Here is a 27,852-nt window from a genome sequence, read left to right as displayed (position 1 = left end):
TTAGTATGGGCTATGATCTGCCAGCCCTCGCTCCAGCCCCCCCCATCCCCCACCTCTAAAAACCCTGACAACTGCTTAAGATACACCAGGATTACACATATATTTATAAAATTAAGCAAGACCTTATTTTAAATATAATAAACCGAACATACTTGTCTTGTTTTCATAATAGCCAAATTAAACAGGAAGTGGATGTAGCATTTTTTAACTTTCTCTGTGGCCTATGCAGCTGTTTTGTCTTCATGTTTCCATTTTGTTTGTTTTTAACGCAACGCTCCCAACTTGCTTTTGGGCTTACACACAGCAAGAGTGACAGGATTGCTGTCTGTGCATTTGCCAAATTCTAGGGCTCTGAAGTGGTTACTGGGGTTTCGGTCGAACCAGCCATGGTGCTGCAGCTCAGTGGAATCGGTCACAGTGGAAGGAAACGCAGATTGAAAATTGGTTGCTCTCTGGCCTGATGACTTAAGGAAAGAGAATGCACTTTTCAGGTCAGTGGTTTTGGGCTTGCCTTTGCCTTCACATGGCTTGCTTCTCATGGTATTATGACAAACTGTTGCTAAAAAGGTTTATGGTATTTTATTGCTGCTGTCTTTTGCTTCCTTAAAGTATTTAGACAGCATGAAATACAGTAGAGCATTTCTGCCTATTGCTAATTTGTTCTAGGCCCATTTCAATTGGTAAATTAAGAGCCAGTTTCTGGCACAAACTATATTGAACTGTCAAAATGCATATACAGTGGTACCTTGGATTATGAACATAATCCGTTCCAGGAGCATGCTCGTAATCCAAAACGCTCGTTTATCAAAACAAAGTTCCCCATAGAAAATAGTGGCAACACCGACAATTCGTTCCAGAACCTGGGGTCTATACCTGTCAGGTGCCGGGTGCTGCAACGCCGTCTCCTCCGTCCACCTCCTCCGTTCGTCATCCGAAGAAGAACCCCACAGTGCCGCTTCAGGGGGGGGATGCATCTAAAGTCCGCCAGCCGCCGGAGAACCCCGCAGTGCCGCTTCAGAGGGATGTCTCCTCCATCCGCCGGCCAGCCCTCCACGTCGGATGCCCCCTGCATTCTGGAGAGCCCCCACCTGAGCCCATGCAGCCGAGCGCTGCCCCACCCGCACGCCGCGCATGAAACGCACAACACTGATGATTGACGCTGTGTGCATCACATGCAACGTGCAGGCGGGACGGCACCCAGCCGCGCAGGCCCAGACAGAGGCCCTCCAACATGCAGAAGGCACCCGACGTAGAAGGCTGGCCGGAAGATGGAAAAGGAATCCCCTAAAGCGGCGCTTCCTGGGCTGTAAGTGCTCGTTTATCGGGGCAGTGCTCGGTTTGCGAGTCAAAAGTTTGCTGAGTGTTTTGCTCGTCTTGCAAAACACTCGCAAACCGGGTTACTCACAAACCGAGGTTCCACTGTACTAGTATTACTACTACTATTTATGATTTCTATAGCGCAGTGTATCGTAAACTGTGAGCTGTGGCACACTAGTATGCCTCCTGAGATCTCAGGTGTGCCGCGAGATGCTGAGGAGGAGAGGCGCTGGCACCGGCTGACTGTCTACACAACGTGCCTCTCGCGATGAGAGGCACATCCTGTAGGCAATCAGCCGGCGCCAGGATCTCTCCTCTCCGTGCCTCTTTCCACTGTAGGGCCTTTACGCATGCGTGGACATCAATATGTAGATGTCATCGCATTGATGTCTGCATGCTTCCGGATGCCTTAAGCCACGGCCACTATGTTTACTGTGCCGCATCTTGACAAAGTTTGTGAGACACTGCTAAAGCACTACGAGGCGCACGCAGCACTGTACTTTACACCTGCAAGAGACAGTCTCTGCTTGAAAGAGCTTACAATCTAATTATGACAGACAAACAGGACAGAAGGATGAGTCTATGCATGCTGCTCAGGTAGGGAATTATATAGGGAATGATGAGGTAGATCAGGGGTCTCAAAGTCCCTCCTTGAGGGCCGCAATCCAGTCGGGTTTTCAGGATTTCCCCAATGAATATGCATGAGATCCTATGTACATGCACTGCTTTCAATGCATATTCATTGGGAAAATCCTGACAACCCGACTGGATTGCGGCCCTGAGCTAGATAGTTTAAGGGGACTATAGAAGGAGTGACAAACAGATATACATCATAGCTATGAGTTTCTGTAAATGAGGATACATAAGTATGACCGGGCCAGTAAGGCATTCTATACAATTGGCACTAGCATTTTTGTGCAAACACACAAATAAATAATTTGAATACCTACATATACTTGTACAGTATATGAATATGGATCAATTCCAATTGTTGCAAATTGCAGTGGCCAGAGTTATTTATGGTCTGAATCATCAAGATCAAATTACTTCTTTTAAATGTAAATTTCATTGGCTACCGGTTAGGGCCCACTTTAAATTTAAGATATGTGCTAAGGTTCCAAGCTATCTTCCTACAGTTAGATAGTTGAAGGGCCAACAATCTCAAAACAACCTTTTATTTATTACTTATTTAAAAAATTTATATACCGCCTAAAATCTAGCCCACCTGAACCCCTCCAGCCTACCCTACTCACTCTCTACCTTTTGTAGTTGGCCGGCCTGAGAGACCCTTCCAGCCTCCGACGGATCTTCACCAAAATGGTGATCCTTCCTCTTCCTGGTGCATCATAAGATGCACTGGAGAGGAGACTAAGGCCCTGATTGGACCAGGCACTTGAGAACCCTCCCATATGAGGGGACATAGGAACCTGGGCCAACCAAAATCTTAGGCCTGACTCCCAGTGCATTCTGGGATGCGCTGGGAGTGGCCTAAGATTCTAATTGGCCAGATACCTTAGGCCATGGAGGGCACTGGGAAAGGGAAGGCCCACCATTTTGGAGAAGGCAGACCTGCTGGCCAGAGGCTGGAAGGGTCCCTCCATCCGGCCAACTACAAAAGGTAGGGGGGTTCGGGTGGGCGGGGGATTGTTCGGGTGGGCTAGGCAGGGGTATTACAGCTGGGTTGGGGGGTTCCAGCTGGGCTAGGGGTCAGTCAGCCTACCTTGGTGGGGGATTCAGGGTATCCAGCAGGAGGAATTAAGCATCCCTCCTGCTGGCGATGCTTGCTGGAGGTTTGGGGATGTCCGACAGGAGGGATTGGGCATCCCTCCTGCTGGCAATGCTTGTGCGGGGGGGAGGGAGGGAGAGGAGGGTTCAGGGGATTGTAGCAGGAGGTATTGGACATCCCTCCTGCCGGGAAAGGTTGGGGGGATCGTGGCAGGATCGAGCAGGAGGGATTGGCATCCCTATTGTCAGCAATCATTGCGGGAGGGGGGGCAGGGGTTGAACGGGTTGCCTGGGCCACTGAACTGATAACAGCTCAGCTCAGCACCCCGATCCGGAACTTATACAGTGGTACTTTGGTTTACGAGCATAATCCGTTCCAGGATCATGCTCGTAATCCAAAATGCTCGTTTTGCAAAGCAAAGTTCCCCATAGGCTTTAATGCAAACTCAGAAGATTCGTTCCACAACCAAAGTTTGCAATGGTGGCCCAGGGGTGAGTACCTGCCTGCAGGTGCTTCACAGCGATTCAAAAGTGGTGTCTTCCTTGCCTCGGGGTCCCCTGCGGCTGCCCTCCTGCTTCGGCGATGCCTCTCGGTGATGTCAGCGCTCTCCCGGCTCCCATCTAAACCGGCCGCCATCCTGAAGAGCATTCGCGACTTCACCTCTCTCCTCTCCTAAGTCAGCCGCTGCCCCAACAACACGCTCACCACATACAAACATAGAAACATAGAAACATAGAAATAGACGGCAGATAAGGGCCACGGCCCATCAAGTCTGCCCACTCCAGTGATCCTCGCTATCTATCTTTGCGGATAGATCCCACATGTCTATCCCATCTGGCCTTAAAATCCGCCACACTGGTGGCCTCAATAACCCGAAGTGGAAGACTATTCCAGCGATCAACCACCCTTTCAGTGAAGAAGAACTTCCTAGTGTCACTGTGCAGTTTCCCGCCCCTGATTTTCCACGAATGCCCCCTTGTTGCCGCGGGACCCTTGAAGAAGAAGATGTCTTCTTCCACCTTGATGCGGCCCGTGAGATATTTGAATGTCTCGATCATATCTCCCCTCTCTCGATGCTCCTCGAGTGAGTAGAGCTGCAAATTCCCCAACCGCTCCTCATACGGGAGCTCCCTGAGTCCCGAGACCATCCTGGTGGCCATTCTCTGGACCGACTCCAGTCTCAGCACATCCTTGCGGTAATGCGGCCTCCAGAATTGCACACAGTACTCCAGGTGCGGTCTCACCATGGATCTATATAGTGGCATAATGACTTCAGGTTTACGGCTGATGAAACTCCTGCGTATGCAACCTATGATTTGCCTTGCTTTGGATGAAGCTTGCTCCACTTGGTTTGCCGACTTCATGTCTTCCCTGACAATCACTCCCAAGTCTCTTTCTGCTACAGTTCTTGTCAGGATCTCGCCATTTAGGGTGTAGATCTTGCATGGATTCTGGCTTCCCAGGTGCATGACTTTGCATTTTTTGGCATTGAAACTGAGTTGCCAGGACCTAGACCAGTGCTCCAGCAGAAGTAAGTCATGCACCATATCGTCTGTCATTGCTTTTTTGTCTGTTGTGCTTTTGCTCACTACATTGCACAGTTTGGCATCATCGGCAAACAATGTTATTTTACCTCGAAGCCCTTCTGTCAGGTCTCTTATATAGATGTTGAACAAGATCGGGCCCAGGACGGAGCCCTGTGGCACTCCACTTATCACCTCCGACATCTCGGAGGGAGTGCCATTCACCATCACCCTCTGAAGCCTACCTCCAAGCCAGTTCCCAACCCATTTGGTTAAAGTGTCGCCCAAACCTAAAGAACTCATCTTGTTCAGCAACCTGCGGTGTGGCACGCTATCAAATGCTTTGCTGAAATCCAGATAGACAAGCATGCCATAACGATGCCTACACAGAACAGTATAATAAAAGCTGAATTGGTATTATTTTATAGCTCATTCTGTAGCGCAGCAGTTAGAATAATGGTTAGTGTGTAATGCTGGTGTACTTCAGCTCACACAATACTCATTTTAATAAATATTACAAGCTACAGACCAATCCAATCTAATTTTCATCTCAAATAGTACAACATTAGCAATACTAGAAACAATACATTACAAAAGTTGAGTTTGCAATTGATATAAACAGCAGTATTTGACTCCATGTCACATTTATTCAACCACACTTAAGATTCACACTGATGTTCCCAGTTCAACTCCCAGTCAGTACCTTTCACTGAAAGAAAAATATTATAAATATCCTTTTGAAGATGGCATAGTGTGGTACTTTTTTTTGTTTTTATTATGTTAAAGCTTACAATCGTGAAATAATGAAGAAAAAATCAGAGAAAAACACATTTTTACATATAACTAAATATGTTGCAGGGACGTCTATCCGGCGCCTAGAACAGAAAAAAATATTATTGGGGACACCCATATGATGCCTAAATATAAAAGACTCAACAAATATACAATGTAGACAAGTCTCCCAGTTAGAATATCAACAAAAACTCGACTTGTGGGTAAGATATATATAGTAAATTTCTTTTTTTCTTAAGCAGCACCCTGGAATGGAGCTCGTTCTTTTAAATTAATAGAAACATAGAAACATAGAAATTGACGGCAGAAAAGGGCTATAGCCCATCGAGTCTGCCCATACCAATGACCCACTCCCTGACTTTTACTCCCCTATTGATCCCATGTGAATATCCCATTTTCTTTTAAAATCTGACACGCTGTTGGCCTCAATCACCTGCTGAGGCAGCTCATTCCAATGATCGACCACCCTTTCGGTGAAGAAGTACTTTCTAGCATCACCCTGAAATTTCCCTCCCCTGATTTTCAGCGAGTGTCCTCTGGTTATCGAGGGCCCTGTAAGACTGAAGATATCATCTTTCATCTCTATACGCCCCGTGATATACTTAAAGGTCTCAATCATGTCCCCCCTCTCTCTTCGCTCCTCCAGCGAGTACATCCGCAGTTTTTTTAGTCTTTCTTCATATGTGAGATCCCTGAGCCCCAGGACCATCCTGGTAGCCATTCGCTGAACCGATTCAATTCTCAACACATCTTTCCGGTAGTGTGGTCTCCAGAATTGAACACAATACTCGAGATGAGGTCTCACCATGGATCTGTACAGTGGCATTATGACTTCAGGTTTTCTGCTGACAAATCCCCTACGGATGCAGCCCATCATTTGTCTTGCTTTGGACGAAGCCTTCTCCACCTGATTTGCAGCCTTCATATCATCGCTAATGATTACTCCTAAATCACGTTCTATCGTGGTACTGGATTTGAATTTAAATGCAGGTTAAATGCACAATCCTATTTGGCTTCCGTAAAGTTATTTTTAATAAGCTTTGATATTTCTTAGCAGAAGTTTAATTTAGATATAGAAGATAGTATCAGCGCGAGTACGTCATGAATTTTTAATGAGCTTGTTGTTATAGCGCATGCGTGACGTACTAACAGTGCTAGCGCCATTTTCTGCTATACAAATCAGAGGCAGAGCAGCCCAGTAAGTACCGCGCTTTGAAAAATTTTAAGATAATTTATAGTATTATAGAGTTGTTAAACTTTACACTTGTTTATGTTATTCTCTTTTAGCTATTAAGTGTCACGACCCCTGAAGAAGCCGAAGAATCGGCGAAACGGGTCCCATTGGGCTAGGACAGCGCTCTAAGATAAGTGCTGTCTTATACATATAAAAGGTTTACTTCCTTGCACAAAATCACTTTATATTTATATTTAACATAAGTATGTGCACAGAGTATTGGCACAAAAAAGCAGTACCCAATGAACGATATCCTTAACCTGTTGAAGCTGTTTAAAAGAAATCATTCGTGATTAACAGCACAGGTATCTGAGGGTGCTGCTTAAGAAAAAAAGAAAAAAAGAAATTTACTATATATATCTTACCCACCAGTCGAGTTTTTGTTGATAAATATAAAAGACGCCTAAAGATAAGAGCACTTTGCAGAATCAGGGCCTTAATACGCAGTTGAAGAACATGACCTCTTTCTGGCATTTTGCTTATAACTGTACTACTTCTGCACTGAATGTTCTCTTTGGTCTCCAGACATAATCTGTGGGCCATTTCATTTCTTTTGGCATTTTCATTAAATTCCAATATGTATGGGCAGAAATCAAACATGCATGGGCGGAAATCATACACGCCTAACGCTTTACCACCACCTTCTATGTTTCACTCCTTCCTTTTCCCCACTCTTTTGTTTTTATTGTAACCAACCCATTCTTCTCCTTTCCCTATATCCTTTCCCCAATTTTGATGATTTTGCCCGTCTTCCCTCCCTTTTTATTTTTTATAAATATTATTTTATATTGTAAACCACTGAGATTTTAACCTGGCTTTATATTTGCGATATATCAAATAAATTGACCCTGAACTTGATGCCTCAGTGCGGCCTGGTTCCAAAATGGCTGGTGTTGCCGATATTCAGCAGCATTGTCCAGTTAAGTGCTGCCAAATATTGGCACATACCTGGCCCTGAGTAATTTAAGTAGGCAGGAGTCTCTCCTGCCCACTTAAATCACTCTAAATATTGACCCCTTAAGAGACCTCATATGCAACACACGAACTTTAAACTTACATTGAAAAATAGCCATCAACCTAGGGTTACTAGATATTGTAAAATCTGTGGGGACAACGGGACAGGGGATCCAAAAATGGGGCGGTCCCGTTCAAAACGGGACGTATGGTCACCTTAGTTATGTGTACGTCCTGATGACAGCCTTGCGGTTTTTTTTAAAAGTAAGGCCATCATCCAAGGAGTAAAGGATCAAAATATGAAAAAGGCAGATCTGTTTTCCTAAAAACTGTTGACAGTTTTTTTGGTTTTTTAAAATAATTCTTTATTGATTTTCAATTCAAGTACAAAGTGCAAAAAATTTTACAAACAAGAACAGCACTTACATCCAATCAAATAATAATACAAAATATAATTCCCCCCTCTCTCCCACTACCTCCAATCAAATAATAATTCAAAATATATTCCCCCCTCCCTCCCACCCTCCCTGGATGTGTGTGAAAATCAAGTAGGAACTGAAGGCTTATACAATTAATCAGATTTAACAAATTCCATTAACAAACCCCATGTTGCTTTAAATATTTTATTATGTCCCAATATTTCCTTATTCATTTTTTCATATCTGTAACATTAACAGAAAGGGCTCCTTTTATTAAGGTGTGAGCTACAATGCCGCGTGTGCTAAAGGCTAACTCCTCCATAAAGCTTGCGTTAGTATTTTTCGTTCAGCGCGTGCTTTGCACACGCTAAAAACGCTAGTGCACCTTAGTAAAAGGAGTCCAAAGTTTCCCACCAAAAGAAAAAGTTTAGCCTGTCCCAGTTTTTCCAATTCTTGGTGATCATTTGCATGGCAATTCTGTCATAATTATTAGAAGTCTGGTTTTATACCCAGGGCAGGATAGATTCTTCGAGGGCCCCTAGGCACACAAGTACACTGGGGCCTCCTGGGCCTGCCCTGCCCACACCCCACCCCAATTATCTGTTTTCTTATTTACTTTTTTTATTTCCACTTATATTTCTTTCTTTTTTTTAATGTTTAAATCTATTTTATTAAGCAACAGTAAGTACAACTACAATAATAACCATGGTATACATTTTCAGCAAACACCCGCGGAGGACTGGACTCTTATGTCCTCCCCGGACCTACCTGACCCCCCGAGTCGTAGCCGGGTCTTGAATAGACTCCACCTCTGAAACTGTGCTTCTAGATGTCTCTGCTATTCCCTGCTTATGAGTGTTTCTCTCTATGTGGGGGGATGGGGAGGGGTGGGTGGGGCGTAGGGTTTTCTTTTTTTTTTTTTAATTCAAAACAAACAAAGATTAGCATACCAGTGCATAGTTTTTCTTCTATGCAACCCCCAAACATCTCTGAACACGTCTGCCGGAAGAAGTAAGTGATGGCGTAGGGGGATGGACCAGCAGACGCAGTCATCGCAGGACCTTCTAGGAGCTGCATTGGCTACATTGCTATCCATCGATGCTGGGGGGAGGCCAACGTTGTTGTCGGCGGGTGGGGGGCCCGTTGCCATCTGAAAAAAAAATGGCATGGTAAGTCATCCTTCAGTGGGCCCCCCTGACTATTTCGGGCCCTAGGCACGTGCCTACTGGGCCTATTGGTTAATCCAGCCCTGTTTATACCTGTCTAATGGATTTCTAACTTTCAGCAATGCCCCACATATGACCACATCATAGGACAATGGAATCAACAGTTTTGTATAGAGATTGAAAATCTAGTTTGCTATTTCAGTTGGGCCTAGTCTAGAACTCAGCATCAAGGGATGCTTAAGATTTATTTCTTTTTCTTTTCTTTTTTTTTTTAATAAGAAAACCTGAGCTTTGGGGCTACAATTTTCTAATGTGGAATTGGATAATGTTTACTTTGGCAATACTGACACTTTTATCAAGTTGCACTAGAGGATTTTAGTGCAGGCCGGCGAGGTAAGTGCTCCAATGCTCATAGGAATTCTATGAGAGTTGGAGCATTTACCATGCTGGCCCACACTAAAAACCTCTAGCACAGCTTGATAAGGGGGGGGGGGGAAGGGGGGTGTTATTATTCTACAGCATATTCCAAATTTGGACAAATTAAGGTCATAACCATCTATAATTATATTTATGGATGGATTCTGTCATGGTGACATATAGCTTAAGAATTTATCTCATGCTAATGTAAAAGAGTTCCAGTGCAGAAGTGATAAACCTCTGGCTATCTGGGTATAAGGGCCTGTTTACAAGTTTTACAAAATCCCCCAATCTTGAGTTCAGGCCTCTGTCTATGTAGTGGCAAAATTGGCAGGCTTAAGTACTACAGGAATGCTAACACTGCAGATCTGAGAGAGTTAATTTGGTCAGAATGCACTCTAGTAATGTTTGTGTTTCAGATAAAGGGCCTACAATGTTGCAGCTTGCCCTTTTGACCCCCATTTCCTTGTTGGTGTGCAGCTCAGCGAAAGTGATACTTAATTCCAGCTCTTTACTTTTGTTAGTTCCCAGACTGGAATAGGATTTCATCTTAGTCTTATCTCAGTTATAAACATCCTGTTAACATTCATATCTCAGAGATATCTTCTAGAAAATGATTAAATGCATTCCACTAGACAAGATTCAGTTATAACAGCGGAACCTGGATAGGCCCGCTCCCTATATGTACCTTTTAACCTACACCCCACCACCTTTTTCCTACCACAAAAACACAACTCTACTTGTGGTGAAAAGTAGCCACAGCCCTGTTTATTGGTGATAACAGATTGATAAATATAACATATAAACAACATATTAACATTATAACACAAAATTCCCGAGCTACTGTAAACAAGTTATGGCCCCCCGACCCCGCCATGGAAGCACGGATCTGAGGGGTGGCATGTCTCCCAAATGCCCATCATCCAGGGTCACCTGACCCACCAGGCATGGCTCCCAGTTGGCCCACCGCTCATCCCCTGATGAGCCCAGGCAGTAGCTCGGAATACCGCCATAGGGCCTGTAATGTCATTACAGCCCCCCCCGCCCCCCAATAAACAGAGCTGCGACTAAGACAGCGCCCAACGCTCACAACCCGACGAAAATCCCAGCCCACATCAGACAAGTGCACTCGATCCCTCGCGAACAAGCCTGTACAGGACACATCCACCCACTCGTGTCTAAGTGGAATGCCTCCCCCCCGATCCTAAATGAATGAGTTCCGTAGCGCGCAGGGTCCTCAACACACCAGCGCAAAACCAGGCACAGCATGGCTAAGAACTGATAGCACGTAAGGTACAACCCGTCCACATGCAACAACAAGGCCAGCCCCAACGGAGGACGAACCACCATATAAGCAGACAGAGCCGCTACCGGGCACGTAACACAGCCCACTATCTTACGCAAAACCACCGTGTGGCCCCTGCCCAGCTGGTACGTCTTGGATCTGGCAACATATAAACTAATGGAGCTGTCACCACACTGAATATGCTGCAACAAGAGGCCATGTGCACCCGCGGAATCGGCAGGATGCACCAGCAGTTCCCCGATACGGAAGGCTCCAAAGAATGCTAGAGAAAAAGCTGCTGTAAACAGCAACTCCTCGTATCGGGACCGTGCCACAGCCGGCAACTCCACGAGTATCCTCACCAACAAATCGTGAGAGATCAGCCGCCGGGAGTCCGGTTGCTGCGGCGCAATCCTAGCCATGGCAGCCAGTAGTCTGCGAACCAAGAAACCAGAAGATGGGCAATGCCACCCCAACGCCTTAGAGAAGAAGGCAAAGCCAGCTAAGTGGTCAGCCACCACTCCCCAGGACAAACCCCTGCGATGGGAGTCTAACACAAAATCAGCCAACAGGTCCTCAGATACGTGCCTCGGGATCCATCCCAGAGATGAAAGAAAGGCGAATAATTGTCTGAATCCGGCAATGTAGCGATTCCAGGTGGCAGGAGCCACCGACTGTCTCAGCATGTCCCAGAGCCCTTCACGACCAGGCTCCATAAATACTCCGGCATCTGTAGGCTTTGGAGGCGCGCTTCTGGAGCCAGCAGACGAAACTGCGAAAAGTTAAATCGAGAGAGAGCATCAGCAATACAGTTTCGCATCCCTGGCACATGCCTAGCCCTGATATACAAATTGAGCGGCAGACAACGCAGGACAATCTCGCGCATCAACTGGTTAACCTGTAAACACTTCGTGGCATGCCGATTAACCACCTTCACGACTCTCATATTGTCACACCAAAAGACTACGCGCTTATTGCATAACCGGGCAGGCCAGAGCTCGCAGGTGACCGACAGCGGGAAAAGCTCCAGGAGAGTCACATTGTGTGTAACACCACTCCGCTGCCAAGCAACGGCCATGGCGTTGCACACCAGTCCCCTTGGCAGTAAAGGCTGAAACCCAGTTTACCGGCCGTGTCCGAGTACAGCTCCAAATCCTAGTTAGACAACTCGTGCTGCTGAATCAGAAGCGTCCCATTAAAATGGGTAAGGAAAAGGGCCCACATCCGGAGATTGGCCCGAATGCCGGCCGAAATGCGCACGAAATGGCGACGATCCCGCACACCCGAAGTTGCCACAGGGAGCCGCTGTGCAAAGGCCCGACCCATAGGCAGTACCCGACAAGCGAAGTTAAGCGACCCTAACAGCGATTGAACATCTCGGATTGTAGCTTTGCGAGACTTGGCCATCTGAGATATCTGCATCAACAGCAACCGCACCTTACCCAGCGGTAACCTGGTGACCATGGCCACGGTATCGATCTCGATACCCAGGAAAGTAAGCACCTTAGTGGGTCCCTCCGATTTATCCATCATCAAAGGAATTCCGAATTGGGAGGCCACACTTTCAAACATGGTCTTTAACCTGGAACACACCGCAGACCGCGCCGCTCCAACAAATAGAAAGTCGTCCAGATAGTGCACTACAGAATCCTCCTGCGCTTTTTGCACCATGACCCAGTGCAAGAACGTACTAAACATTTCAAAGTATGCGCTAGAAATGGAGCAGCCCATCGGCAAAAGATCATAATAGAATGCACCCTCAAATCGAAAACCCAGGAGTGGGTAAGAGGAGGGATGTACAGGCAAAAGCTGGAAGGCAGACACAATGTCCACTTTTATCCAGCGGTGCACCCCGCCCAGCCTGCAAAATAAGTTGAAGCACACAGTCAAAGGAGGAATAGCGAACTACACAAAGGTCACGAGGGATGCCCTCGTTGACGGAGCGACCCAATAGCCGTGACACATTGTGAATCAATTGGAACTTACCAAGGTCCTTCTTGGGAATGATTGCCAATGGGGAGACCATCATAACTAAGAAAGGATGCTCTCGAAAAGGCCCCGCAATACGCCCCCACCCAATCTCCTCCTGCAATTTAGACCGAACCACCTCCCGGAGTCTAGCTACCGAGGAGGCATTGGGAACCTGTACCGGGAGAACCGATTTACCACAGAGGTACCCACCTCACTTGGCCAGCCCAGGAGGCACAGCAGCTCCTTTTTTAGGACATTTAAGTGCGGAGTGACCCTGCCCACACAGCAAACAGGCGTGTCGGAATCTACAATCCGGAAACGGGCAGGTCGTTTTGTTGAACTTCCAGCAGAGGTCGTTCCCACCCCTTAACCCTGTCCTGTTTGCCCTGCTGCGGAACGAAAGGAATGACTCGCACCCGTCGATCCCTGTTGCGCCGACCGTACTGTTTCACTCCCAGCAGCGCCACCTGGCCGAGCTATGTGCGTTAACCACAGGTTGATATCCTGGGTACCCCACGACATGTGCTGGTTTTCCTCCATCTTATCGCGAAATGCTTCGTCATAATTGAGCCAAGCCGATGATAAGAATCGAGAACGAGTTAGCATAAGCCAAAAGCAGGCCATAATCCTGAGGACATTCATGGCCCCACACGCTAGCTAGCCTCAGAAATGCCAGCATCCAGTTAACCACATTACGGGAGACCTGACCCGATTTAACCCTACCCTCCTCCTTTTTAATCTTCTTTTTGCTCCTCCTACCTTCGAGGAGCCGGAAAATATCTATACATGCCCGCTTCCGAATTTTGCGGCGTAATGCTTTGGGCACCTTCTCCCAGAGCTCGGTGAGTGCCACTAATGCCGGAGCCCCCCTATTCTGGTCCTCCTGCCCTGCCTGCCCTCCTGCCCCGCCTGCGCACTCGCCACCCTCGCCTGAGATTGGGAGGAAGACGAAGAAGAAGTGGAGGTTAAAAAGGAAGAAGACAAAGAAGAAGAGGATTCCCTATCTCTCCGCCTGTGCTTCCCCTTCCCCTTCCCCCTACCCCAGAACCCCCCCCCCCCCCGCAGCAGCCATTAAGACCATGCTACCCATGTCCTGTGCTCCTCCAGTGATGACCACTCTGCCTGTCGCTCCAGCAGCGCCATCCGCAGCAGCCACCATGTCGGGATTCCTCTACCAGTGGCACCATCCGCAGCAACCACGGGGCCAAGACCACTCCGACCAAGCTCCACAGTCTAAACTCCTCTGGAATTCAGCACAGCCTCCTGGGAACAACGTACGCCACTATGGGAAATAGTGGCCACATCCTCTCACCCTGCCGGAGATCCGCTGAATTCCTGTGAAGAAAAATCCAGAGAGGGAACAGAAAACTGCACAGCCCCAGTAGGATTAACACCGGAGGGACACCCGGAACCCCATACTCTCCCGAGGGCCCACCAATCCGCCAGACCACTGCCTCTACCAGCCCTCCTGCCCCATTCAGTTGCATTCCCAGCAAAGCTCGACCCACCCATTGGCCAGGGCACAGGACCACATCCCACACCCCATGGCCCAAAGCCCAGGGCGGCCAGAAGGGAGAGGAAACCAGGGGCTGCCACTCGCCCTGTGGCTGAGCAGCCACGCCAGCACCTAAACTCCCCACCGGCACTCCAACACCACCACACTCGCCCCCAAGGCAACCGGGATCCCAACCTGCACATTACCCACTGCAGCAACAGCAGTCTCACCCCTGCCCCGAAATGGAATCCCATCCGACTGAGGGACGGCACAATCCCCGGTCACCGAAGCCACATGCACCACAGCCGGCCTGCTCGCTGTGGCTGCATGTGGCTCAGGCCCCTCCACACTCGGCACTTCCCCTGCAGCCAGCAATACGCTCCCAGACGCCATCACCACAGTGCATCCCCAGCCTTTACCAACGGACCTACCCCCCCAACGGGCCCTCCCACCGGACTGCGCAACAGATTTGCTAACTCCCCCAACCTCATGAGCGATAGCTTCCCGGGCATCAACGCGAGAACGCCTCGGTGGCAGTAATCGCTCTCGGTCCGGCACGCTACTCACCGGCACCTCCTCCTCGTCAGAGGAATCACCGGCTGCGAAGGAGAGCTCGACCGCACTGCTGCTGGTTCCCACACCAGTCTCCATCCCAGCTAAAGCCGCTTCGGAGGACCAGGTATGCCCTTAGTCCTCCCAAGCCCCGGCTTATAAATCCTCCCCCTCCCGACGCTCTCCACAGCCGCGACTATCCTATGGCAGGTCTTCCTGCCGGCGGGAAAGACCCGCCGGCCAATCACCTACCTCCTACTTCCCCACCATCCCCGCATCTCCAATGGGCTACCACGTGGGCCTCCCAGCTCCGCGTTAGGTTCGCCCATCGAGATGGGCTCTCGGGCTACCTATTATGCACAGAGAGGCAAATCCTATATATATCGTATCTATCTATCTATATAGGGGAGAGGCAATTTCTATATATACAGTGAGGCAAATCCTATATATATATATATAGGGGAGGGAGCAGAGGGCTTGTTCTTTATTTTTTATTACAATATTATTTTAGGTCCCCTTTTATGAAGCTGCATTAGGCGTTTTTATCACTGGCCGTGGCTGTATTAGCTGCAATGCTTATAGGAAGTCTATGAGAACTGGAGCTTTTATTGCCGCAGACAGCGATAAAAAAGCCTAACGTAGCTTCAAAAAGGGGGTGGGGTATAATTTCAATTTTATTTTCTTAAATAACTGTACTTGCCCATAGTTGAAGGGTTGGGCAGAATACAAAATAAAAAAAATGTATAAAAATAAAAAGGAAGGATACTTTCTTTAATAGACACCTTGAACAAACTATTGCTGTGAACATTTGTTTGCTACATGGCCTCACTGCTAAAATAAATAAACATGACGTAGATTGGCAGTCATTGTGCGTTTTAAGTGACTGGGCAGGAGCTCAGAAGTTTTATTGTAGTTTAAGAGTCCTTTTAAAATAATCTCTTGCTCAGTAATGTAAAAAGGTTAATTAGAGATCTAACCCCCTCTTTTACAAGGCTGTGCTCGCAGCTGCCGCCGCATTAACTGCCCCGAAACCCATGGGGATTTAAAGGGTTTGGGAGCTTTTGCCGTGTGATAGAGGCTAACGCAGCTTTGTAAAAGAGGGGTTAATAGTCTACAATTTAGTATTTCAAAACTCTACAGGCAGGGTTACCATATGGCTCATGCAAAAAGAGGATGGGTTGAGTCATTCGGGGTTTTCTTCCATTGTGAAAGTAAAGAAGAGCCTGAGAGCTGGTCTCGATGGGGGACTATAACAATGGGCTGGATGGCCCAAGCTGGTCACCCAGGGAGAAGCAGCTCATAGGTGGTAGAGAAGGGGGGGGGGGGCTATGGTGGAAGAGGAGCAGGGCATGATGGGAGGGGGATAGATAATACGTGCCTCCGAGGTACAGGGCTCTTTCCTGGCCATCGGAGGCAGCTTTTCCTCCCACCCTCCCTTTTTTGGCATAGGAGGCTCGTTTAGGATGTAGGACACATGGGACTGTCGCAGCGGGGGTGATCCCGAGCTACAAGGTTTGGCTCATTGGAAGATGAGTGGTCATGAGGTAGTGAGATCAGCTGACTTATAACATCACGTGTCATGTGACCCAAAATGGGGGGCATGGAGATACATACAGACCCTCACAGGCTCATTCGTAGAAAGGGGAAGTGAGCTCAGGGGAACGAAAATGCTTTAGGCATGTGTCACAGAAGAGGGGCATGGAGGTTCATGCTGGCATGACGGGTCAGGTGGAATATAATTTTGATTTGTCAAATGGCAATGTGTTGTAGCTCAGGAGATGAAGCAATTGTTAATTGCTTGTTTATTGGTTGTACCCAATAAATAAGAAGGGGTGGAAAAATTGTTTAAGGTAATAATTGTAATGATAATAATGTATTTTCATATAGTTTTTCTGATTCTTTCAATTGTATACATTATAAAAGTTTGAAATGTCAATAAAGATTTACAAAAAAAAAAATGGTGTACCATGAGGAGTCCTGCAGTAGTTTTGGCATGTGCATGCGCTACACATATGCTAAAAAAATGAAATTTAATTTTTGGCGCAAGGGACATGTCTGGGTGCAGAGAGCGAGAATGTTTATGCAAATTGGTTAGTGCATCAGCATTGCTGCGCCTAAAAATATGCACAAATTTAGCAAACTAGATGGTGGGAGGGGCTCACGTGCTAATGGCCACATGAGCCATTAGCGTGTATCCATTCATGGAAAATTCTGAAAATCAGCCATTTATCCCCTGTGGTAAAAATGTCCTTAAGCATGCACTAAGGCCAATTTGTACTGCAGCATAGTAACAAATAACACTTTTTCTGGTGTAATTCTTTTTAACTATGAGCTTATTGATTTCCAATATTTCTCTAATAAATGAAAGGTCTGATAATCAATGCCATTTATCTAGACCAGACATGGGCAACTCTAGTCCTCGAGGGTCGGAATCCAATCGGGTTTGCATTGAAAGCAGTGCATACAAATAGATCTCATGCATATTCATTGCGGAAATCCTGAAAACCCGATTGGATTCCTGCCCTCGAGGACCAGAGTTGATCATGTCTGATTTACACTCTTTCAGACCACCTCACACTATCCAGATAAAAAACAATTCTTTAACCTAAGAGCCCCATTTATGTAATGTAAAGTTATGTTATATTCAGTCTTATATCCACCAAATCCTCACAAATCAGAGTTCTAGTTAGGTTACAAGCAGCATGATATTACATAGAAATACCGGGAAGGGTAAAAATACATTACATAGAGCTTTACATATTACCTGGAGTTATCTACATGTTACAACAGTATAGAGCAGTGGTCATCACTAATTTTTAAGATGGGGCTATGTTTGAGCCAATGAGCTGAAAGAGAGTCGTCAAATATCTTCCCATGCAAGATCACAACACTGATGGCCAGTGTGTGCCAATGACAACCACCCCACCTTCAAACAATCAGCAAAATACTGAGTGCCACCAGCTGAATATCAGGCCCAAGATTTACAGAATAGTGTAAGTTACACATGTCTCTGCCACATTTAGTACTGTACTTGCATTTGCACCAGCTCTATGGTTGGAGTAAATGTGAGCACCTATGTGATAGATGCATTGATATCTAGGCACCTAGGTTCCATTATGTCTGGCACCTAATGCATGGCCTTGGGTTACCCAGATGGAGACACCCAGTTATGGAACTGCCTTCATAAAGGGCAATTCTAGAATTGGACGCCAGCATGCACTCACCACTTACACTGCACTCACCACTTACACTGCACTCACCACTTACACATATTAGTGTACAGAACACCAGCACTTTCACAAGGGCACACTTATTTGTGTAAGCGGTAGCAAAGCAACAAATTGGTGGTCTGTGAGGGTGCATGTACATGGCATAGTGCATTAATGCACTGCTGCTATTTACTGCCCTTGCTGCATTTTGGGCATCCAGAGTTATAGTAGGTCAGGGTTCTCCAAACCTTTCGCCACGAGGGCCATATTGGGTACTTCAGCACTTTTCAGAGGGCCATAGTAAAAAAGAAAAGATAAATAACTCCAGATGTATGAGTTTTATTGAAAGCAGAAAATGTTATAAACTAATCACAGAGTATGTGAGATTAAATTATTGTATATTAACGACGATGAACACTACCAGCAAATTCTCATATTTTCATCACAAATTTTACGCTCCATTCTTCATGATCAACTTTTCTTTTCTTTTTCCCAGCCATGTTAAAACTGTAAAAGAGAATACATTTATGAATAATTGTGAAATTATTGAAATCACGAGAACTCCGTACAAGCATATATGCGAATAAGTGAATACGCACCTTTAAATATAAATTTATGCAATTACAAATTGAGTATTACACTGCAAGTATTCTTATGGACAATTAACTGTAACAACTGGTAACATACTTCCAGGTTCAATGTAAAGATTACTCACAGTGCCACAGCTACCTACAATGCCGCAAATTGACACTGTCTATTGAGGCTGAACAAGTACGAAGAAATACTGTGAAGTATACAATTACAATTCAGTATTAAATAAAGTTGTGAATAATATTAATATTAACATAATATGGAATATCAATATATTTTGAATACAATTTTAATTAATGCATTTGAAATCTATCAATACCCCGTGGATTTATTTATTTTTTTTTTTGTGGATTCTCATTGGAAAATTAGTCCAATTGGCACATTTCTGCATTATTATTCCACGGGCCGGATAAAATCATATCGCAGGCTTTTTTTTTTTTTGGGGGGGGGGGGGTGAGGTATAGATACTCTTTAAAAATGTCTGATGTTTATCACAAGCCAAGTAACTTAGCAAGAACGGTAACTGTTCTAAATATCCTTCATATGAAGCTTTTTTATTTTACTGTGACTTACTTTCATCTCCACAGAGGTTTGATGGGGTGTGATAAAGCAGATGGCTATAGTGACCCTGAAACAATTATACAGAGGAACAATTAAGGACAGGATGACAGCTTGACAAAGGAGATAGACCCTGGCTAATGTTGGCCTGGGAAGGCAGCTGACAATGAGACAAAACCGCCTCCCATGCAATGTCCTCCAAGAGAGATAAAGATACTGTCATAGAAAAGCAATTGTTGCAAAAATGCTGTCAATTATTCAAAAGCCGTCACAGAAGGAGGATTGATTAAATATCGGCCCTGTTGGTACTTTGACAGATTCTGGTGCAGCTTCTTGCATGGACTGTACTGACAAGTCTCGTTGTCGGGCTTTGAAGAGCTCGAGGTTCTTTTACCCCAGTTCTTTCATCAGTTTGGCTCGTGAAATTGCACTGAATAATATGCTTATTCAGGGTTTTTTTATATCCGTGTACCTATTTTATTACCTCCTATAATGCATACAGAGCAGGATCAGCTTCCAGCAGAACAAAGCTAATTATACCTTTCATTACCTAAATATAGCATAATGACAGCGTGTCATTCAAGTATAGCATTGAGATGAAAAACTTCAGGGCAGCCCGAAACAATGATGAGAGTTATTCATCTGAACTTGAAACACTGCTGTAGCAAGCACTAGTCCGAGCTAATAGATACGGCATCCACTCGAGCATTTTCAAATAGCAGTGCTTCCCTCCATTCATGCATCCTTTTCTCATTTGTTCCAAACAGGTTTGGTTTAAAGGCCCCTTGCCCCTTGTGCCTCAGGCCCGAGGAGGTCAGGGGGGCCTGATGAGCTGGGCACCCTCTTTCTTTCTTCCACATCAGCCACTGTTTTGCTTTCCTCTTTCCCCCGTATCCCCCCTATCGAATAGCAGTGGCTCTCTTCCCCACCTCCAGACTAGAAGTGGCTTCCTCCCCTTTTCCTCTCAACAGCTCTCAGTGTTTTAACTTGCCTGGAGCAGTGCCGGTAGCATCAGCACAGCGATTGATTTAGACAGCCTCGGAGCCTATGCTGTGTCACGGTCCACCTCTGATGATGCAACTTCCTCTTTCCTCAGAGGTAGGTTGCAAGCCAGCAAAGGCCCCAAGGCTGCGTGAGTGAATCGCTGCGCTGATGCTACCGGTACTGATGTAGGCATGTTGAGCTGTTGCTGATAGTCTGAGTAAGGGAGGGTACTGTTACTACTTTTGGAGGTGGAAAGGGGAGCTGCAGCTAATAGGAATGAAAGGGGAAGGAGAGCTGGATCTGGTTGGGGGAAAAGGGGAGGTGTATAACACTGGGACTGGAAAGGAGGAAGGTGAAAGAGGAACTGTTGATGGTAGGGATAAAATGGGTAGGAGGAGCTGGAGCTGGTTGAGGGAAGGGGGAATTGCTTTTGCTGGTTAGAGGAAGGAGAGAAGGGCCACATTGGAATGGAAAAAAGATGGCGAAGGGGAAGCTGCTGCTGGTCAGAAGCAGAGAAGGGAAGAAATGCTGCTGAATCTGGAGAGAGGAAAAGGAGAGGTGCTGCTGGATTGCGGGGAAGGAAGTGGAGAAGCAGGGGGATGGAGGGGGGAGAGAGTGAATTGGAGGAAGGAGGGACACTGGACTTAGGGAGAGAGAAAGATGCTGACCGCAGAGGGAGAGCAAGGGAGAGAGAGAGAAAGACATACAAGCCACAGGATGGGGGGGGGGGGGGGGGAGGAGCAGAAAAGAATAGAAAGGTGATGCAGAGAGAAGGGATACTGTTTTTGGAGGGAGGATAGGGATAGACACAGAAGGGGAATGCTGGAAGGTGAGGGGATGGGGACACAGAAGGGCAATACTGATCATAGGGTTACAAAGGGTCAAGGACACAGAGGTTAGAAGCTAGACAGAATAGACAGAGATGCAGAGGGAAGATAGTAGGTGAACATAGAGAAAGACAGTAAGTCAAATGGACAGGACACCCTGCAAAGAGAAGGGAAAATAGAGAATAGCCAAAGAGAGACAAACACTGCAACCAAAGCAAATGGAAAAATAAAAGGCTAACAACAAGTTTTAAAAAAGTATTTGATTCATGAATTTATTAATTGGAATATGTCAGTCTATTGGATATCAACCTAACTTTGTTCACACACCAATATAATGAAAAACACCCAGTAATACACACTCAGGTAATTCTTATACTTAATGAGTATTGGGAGTTCAGATTCCACCAATTCAAACGAGAGAATGGCGAGAGAGGTGGTGGAGAGTAAAACTGTGACTGAGTTCAAAGAAGCGTGGGATGAACACAGAAGATTTAGAATCAGAAAATAATATTAAATATTGAACTAGGCCAGTTACTGGGCAGACTTGCATGGTCTGTGTCTGTGTACGGCCGTTTGGTGGAGGATGGGCAGGGGAGGGCTTCTATGACTGGGAGGGTGTAGATGGGCTGGAGTAAGTCTTAACAGAGATTTTGGCAGTTGGAACCCAAGCACAGTACTGGGTAAAGCTTTGGATTCTTGCCCAGAAATAGCTAAGAAGAAAAAATTAAAAAATTTAAATTGAATCAGGTTGGGCAGACTGGATGGACCATTCGGGTCTTTATCTGCCGTCATCTACTATGTTACTATGTTTAACTGGAATGGAATGGTGCTCTTCATAATTCCCTTTTATAATTTTTATTTCTAGTTTATAACTTAATTTTCTTTATAACTTATGTAGTTTAAAATTTAACTTATTTTTTTAGTCCTTCTGGTTCCCCTTCCCGACAGGTTTCGAGTATCTTTATCAAAGGTCGGGGGAATTGCAATAAATACAAAAACCACATTATATCTTCAAATACTCCCCTATTTTCAATATAGTTATCAAAAACAACAACCCTTACCTAAGGATAAACAAAAGCTTGTTCCATTTCACACTGCTGCTGACATTCTAAGATGGCCGCAGCAGCAAACCTGAGCCTTAAATAAGCCTTAAATAAGCCCCTCCCCTGACGTCCTCATCATACTGGCTAACAGCCTATCACACAATCCCTCTATCTCATTCATACCAATCCTAATCAATCCTGATCCCCTCATGCATTCAGGGTTTTAGACATTTTGCAGTAACTGATATGTATGGAAGTACAAGAAGAGCCTGTTGATCTTGTAACTCCCAATTTCACAAGACAGCAAAATCAACAAGCTCTCAGAGAGGGAAAGGGCAGAGTGGCCAAGGGCAGGTGGGAGATAGGGGCAGAGGAGAGAAGGGCAGAGTGGCTGAGGTGTGTGTGTGTGTATGCAATGTAAAAACAAAATGTTCAGACAACAAGGGTAGAAAAAGGGTATTTTATTTTGGAATTAACTGGAATATATTAAGTTTGCATTGTTCAGTGGCATAGCCAGACGAGTGGGGCTGCGGCTGGGCTGGGCTGGGTCAGGGTCCCAGTGTACTTGTATGCTGAGGGTACATCAAAGGATTAATCCTGCCCTGTTTCCAACATTTATCATTTCTACCGATGAGACAATCCTGCATTTAGACAGCATCTGGCATTTTAGTATTTCACTCCATTGGTCTAATATTTAGAAAATAGAAAGGTGGGGTATGATATGAGGTGAAACAATGAGTCATCCAGGTTAACATTGTTTTTGTTTTTTTTAAAGGAAGGAATAAACATCTGGATGAATCTCAATGGAAATCTGTTTGGAAATCAATCACTACTTCATTACACTCAGCAGGTTTAATGCAATCTTCTTTCTTTTTAATGCATAAAGTGTTATGGACCCCGATTAAATTATCAAAAATAGATACCTCCAAAGGGAAATTCTGTTGGTCATGTAAGAATAGAACTGGTACAATGGGAAAAATGTTTTTCAAATGTTCTTGTGTGGTATCTTATTGAAGTAAAGTTTGGTCAACAACTTCAACCTTGTTTTCTATATCAGAACCATTAACTTACCTGATAATCATATTAGGGGGTTTAGGGTTAAATTCTACATTAAATTCTTATAAAACACAATTATTGAAAAACTTAATAATGATAACACATCAATTTTATCTAATTGTAAATAATTTTCTAAACTGGAATATAATATGTGAAGGAACACTCTATACGTTTATACAATAAATATGAAAAAATATAGGCAATTAAAGTGTCCTTTTACTAAGGCGTGCTAGCCTGCTAAATATTAGGGTGTGCTAAATGCTAATGTGGCCATAGAATATAATGGGCGCATTAGCATTTAGTGCACGCTAAAATGGCTAGCGCGCCTTAGTAAAAAGACCCCTAAATGTGGTAATTTGAGAAAATTTAGGAAAGTATGGGATTGCTTGCTTAATTTCAAGGATTAAATATTATTATGTTTAGTTTGGATTATATGTTATGACACCCTATGACTTATTTTCTTTATCTAATACGCTTCCCCCTCCGAATCCGCGGCTTCAGGAGAGGATTCAAGGTGCAAGTAAGAGAGGGGTGGGATTTAGAGGGAGACAGAACTGCAGTTGGAGTGAGAGGGGGGAACTGAGGAGGCTGGAACCTGAGAGAGGAAAAGGCAGGAAAGAATTTCAGACCTCAGGGTAGGAGAATTCTATGCAAAACACTACAAATAAACTTTGCAGAATTTTCAAAAATTTTGCGCAGAATTCTGCCAGGATTAAGTATAATGACTTAGGCATCCAAGGGCCATTAGAGCCTTGGGGCTACACGAATTCCATTTTAGCTCCTGCTCTTTGGCACCAAATTATAGAATTGCCCTTCACATTTCAAGCTAGGGTGTGGTTGTTGATGATAGGTCAGCATTGTATGACGTAGGCTTAAGAGAGAGGCTATATTTTGCCTTGGCACCCTTTTTGATTTAGGACACCATTATTGAGGCGTTATACCGAAGGGTTCCAACAGCACTGATCTAGCCATAACAGTTGGGCGTTCGTGCTGAGATTTGAACCATGCTTTGCTATTATAAAAGTATGGAGTAAGCTGTGTTTCTTGATGTTTTTGTGAGATATGTTGAACACTAGGCTCTGCAACTATGAAAATATGTAGGGAAGACTTCATTGGTGCTCATCGTGGACTTGCTGGGCAGTAAGAGTTGGAAAGAGGGAGCTGAATGGCAGGGGAATGAAAGCGGTGAGTCTTAGGAGGGGCATAAAAGGTCAGGAACTCTGAAGCTCAGGGCCTTTTCATGATCCTCAGAGGCAGCTTTCCCTCCCTCCCGCCTTTCCTTCTATGTGGTGTGGTGTATATGGGCACTGGATGTCACATTAGTGGTGATCTTGAGTTACTGGGTACTAGGCTCATCCGGCGATGAGCGGTTGGCTGGCAGTAAACTGTGGGAGCTGATGCCATTGGGTCAGGTGACCCAGAAATGGGGCATGAAGGTTCTTGCCACCCTCTAGGCCCTTGCAAGATATGGTGGGGCCAGGGGGCTATATCTATTTCGATTTCTCATGGCACTTATGTTGTAGCTCAGGAATCATTATTCTAATGTTAATGTTTGCACCAATTGTGGTTTCCAATAAACAGAGCTGCGGCCGGTTTTTCCCAACTGAAAAGTGTCTATGTTTTGATTTATGCAGGTACATTGTCAAGTGATACATATTGACTGCTAAGGAAGTGGAGTGGTGTGGATATGTGGGTGTGGGGCGGGGGGGGGAAGGGGGGGCAAGAGGCCAATGGGGCCTGTCCAGATCCCGGTGTTAATGATTTGAAAGGAGTCTGAGGTCTTTTCCCTTCTTTTTGAATAGAAATCTACTGCCAGTATGAGTAGTATAAGGATTATTGAATGTTGATGTTACAACAATTTTAAACTGAGATTTTCATTACTCCACTTTTGATGTTTAACCTCATAACATTTAACCATATACCACTCATAGGCAATGTTTAGTCAAACAACCTCAACGGTCCCCCTATAAGTGCAGCTGTGCTTGCCCAAATGTATGATCTAAGGGTTTATAACCCCTCTGAGGTCACACCCTTTGGAGCTCATGTGGAGTTTGTGAGACCCAGAATAATTTGCTGATAATGTTGAAGAGAAAACCTAAATCCAGGGAATATACCAAAGCTTCAGCTCCTGTAAGTCCTGTCCTAGAGATAAGCATGTTGGCCCCAATTGTCTAAATGACACGTCAAACATAGGTGCCAAGCACGCAACGCATAGCAGCTGTCAATCTGAAGTTAGGTGCCGTTTATAGAATCGTGCCTAGGGAGCCTATATTGGACTTAGGTGCCGGTAGGCATCAAAACCTTAAGCCCCCCTATTTATGGCAGGGTTTTCTTGGCCTTAATACCATTGCCTAAGTCCAATTTAGGTGCCTATATGCAAAACATGCCAAGATCTGCCCACAATCTGCCCCTAACCCTGCCTACGTTTTGGTAGGCAACTTGGTTTAGGTGTCTCCTGGAAGTTGAAGGCATCTACCAAATTAGGTGTCTACCATCTAATTATTATTTATTTATTTTTTTTGTAGATCATTTTAATTAAAGTCAACCAGAGGAACAAACAGAATACAGGATAAGCAGATGCAAAACAGAAGCGGATGTGAGCAATGGAAAACAAGCACCATCAGCATAGGAGATATGAACAACATAACAACCATATGTAATAAAGAAAGATAAAAAGAAGAGGAGATGCCCAAGCTCTTTTTGTGATTTTTAATTAATGGCACCAATTAAGCCTAATTGAATTATTTATTTATTTCTTTATACTGTTTTCCCAGAAGAGCTCGGAACACTTTACATTAATTTATTCAGGTACACAAGCATTTTTCCCTGTCTGTCCTGGCGGGCTCACAATCAGGGGGGATTAAGTGACTTGCCTAGGGTCACACGGAGTAGTGTGGGTTTAAACCCACAACACCAGGGTGCTTTACCCAATGTGTCTAAATCGGCTATGCACGCTGATCTAGGCAACTAACTTTAGGCATCTTTTATAGAATCAGGGAAGTTATGCATGCTTCTCAAGTAATGAAGAATGTGTCAGCTATTTTTTTGTTCACCTTCCTCTGTATCAGGGGCTTGACAGGACCCCTCCTTTTTCCATTCCAGTCCCAGTGAGGGTGATATATATGAGCGTCTGCTCTTCTGTACCCACACCAAAGGAGTCAGTTCCTTTACCATCTGTTCTTGTAATATTGTCTGGATTAGGAGGGAGCAAGAACATTCCTAGTAGAGATTCTCAAGAGGATGTTTCCTTGAAGGATAAATGAACTTTTGTATCTGAGACTAGAATGATGATTCGGCAGTTTCTTTCCCAAGTTGCTCAGTTCTCTTAGCAGACTGTGAATAAGCTTGCAGAACAGGACTCTCAGCTGGCTAAATAGAATTTGGGGGAGACTTTGGAGAACCAAGCTTCAGCTATCCAGTCTGCTAATATTTTGTTTATTAAGGATAACTTGTTCCTGCAAAAGCAGGATGAGCTTTTAGAAAATTCATATTGGTCAAGGAATCTAAGACTCACAATTTCCCCAAACTTCATTTACTGGCCTCGAAAGAGCGAATAATAAATATAGTATTTAACCCTTTATTTGGCACTGTTGCTCAGAAGCAACATGTGTCTTCTATGGCTCTTATGGGACATCTGCATCTCCAAATGCTTGTTACCTTGGCACTGTTGCACTTGTTCCACATCAAGTTACGTAAAGCAGCCGTTTCACCATCTGCCAATTAAAGGGTTAAAAAGAAGTCTTGGAGGTTCCTTAAGCTGATTCTGTTTTGATTTCAAGTATGTATTATATTTCTTCTGCTAAAATTGTTTCCAAAAATAATGAGGAAGGAAGGGAGCTGGTGCATGAAATGTCATTTGATTTAAAAGCTTTTTTAGAGACACACTTCTGGTTTCCTTTGTTAAAGAACAAGATGAAATAGCTGTATGAAAACTTTTTTTCCAACATAGGATGAAATTTTTTTGTTGTCAAAAAGTTAACATTTTCTCTGATGTGTCCAGGGCTACACAGGTGTGTAGGAGATAGTTCTTCCCTCCGAAGCCTAAAGGATTACAGCTGGGTGCAATTTTTTTCCTTAGGTTTCCTTACAAGTATGTTATTACTTATCCGGGGAACATCTATACTTTTTTTGACCCATTGCAACTGGAATCTTTTTTTTTACTGGGGAAATGAAGTTTCAAGTTTCGAGTTTTATTTTGATTTGATGAATCGCTCATTCAAAATTTACTAAGCGAGTTACAGGAAAACAAAAATGAGCATATCTTTCGATATTCTAATTAAAATTTAAATATAATGGGTTAGACAGACAGACTTACAGACACAATGGATACACAAGGAAAGAGGGAATAAAAGTTACAAAATTGGTGCTTTAGAGAAGCAGAAAGAAAACCATGTAAGGAAAGGACACGAGGAAGGGCAAATGTCTCTCAGGAGGATAACTACTTTACTGTTTAAATTTTAATTTTAAAATTAAAAGCATCTTTAAAAAGGAAGCTTTTAAAATTGTTTTTCAAACGACTAAGGTCCTTTTCCTCTCTTATATATTGAGGTAAAGTGTTCCAGAGTTGGGGCGCCATTACCGAAAACATATCATGACGTCTGATTTAATTTTCCTGTACTTTTTTCTTGGTGCTTAAGTTGATTGATTGGGGTTTCAATATAGAGTGAAGCCCACATATTGCTATTTTTGAGATCATATTCTTCTGATTCCTTTACTCTGTGATATGGATTATA

General features: G+C 44.8%; 1 long non-coding RNA gene across 1 annotated transcript; it reads left to right on the top strand.

Moving 5' to 3' along the window:
- The first annotated feature begins 307 nt into the window (after nt 1–307).
- LOC117357956 lies at nt 308–27,852 on the top strand. The gene is made up of 3 exons (XR_004538910.1): nt 308–491; nt 22,839–22,913; nt 25,645–27,852. It is a non-coding gene; the product is annotated as an uncharacterized LOC117357956 (long non-coding RNA).

This window comes from Geotrypetes seraphini, chromosome 3, assembly GCF_902459505.1.
Source record: "Geotrypetes seraphini chromosome 3, aGeoSer1.1, whole genome shotgun sequence".
NCBI lineage: Eukaryota > Metazoa > Chordata > Amphibia > Gymnophiona > Dermophiidae > Geotrypetes > Geotrypetes seraphini.
This window is presented reverse-complemented; position numbering and strand designations above follow the sequence as displayed.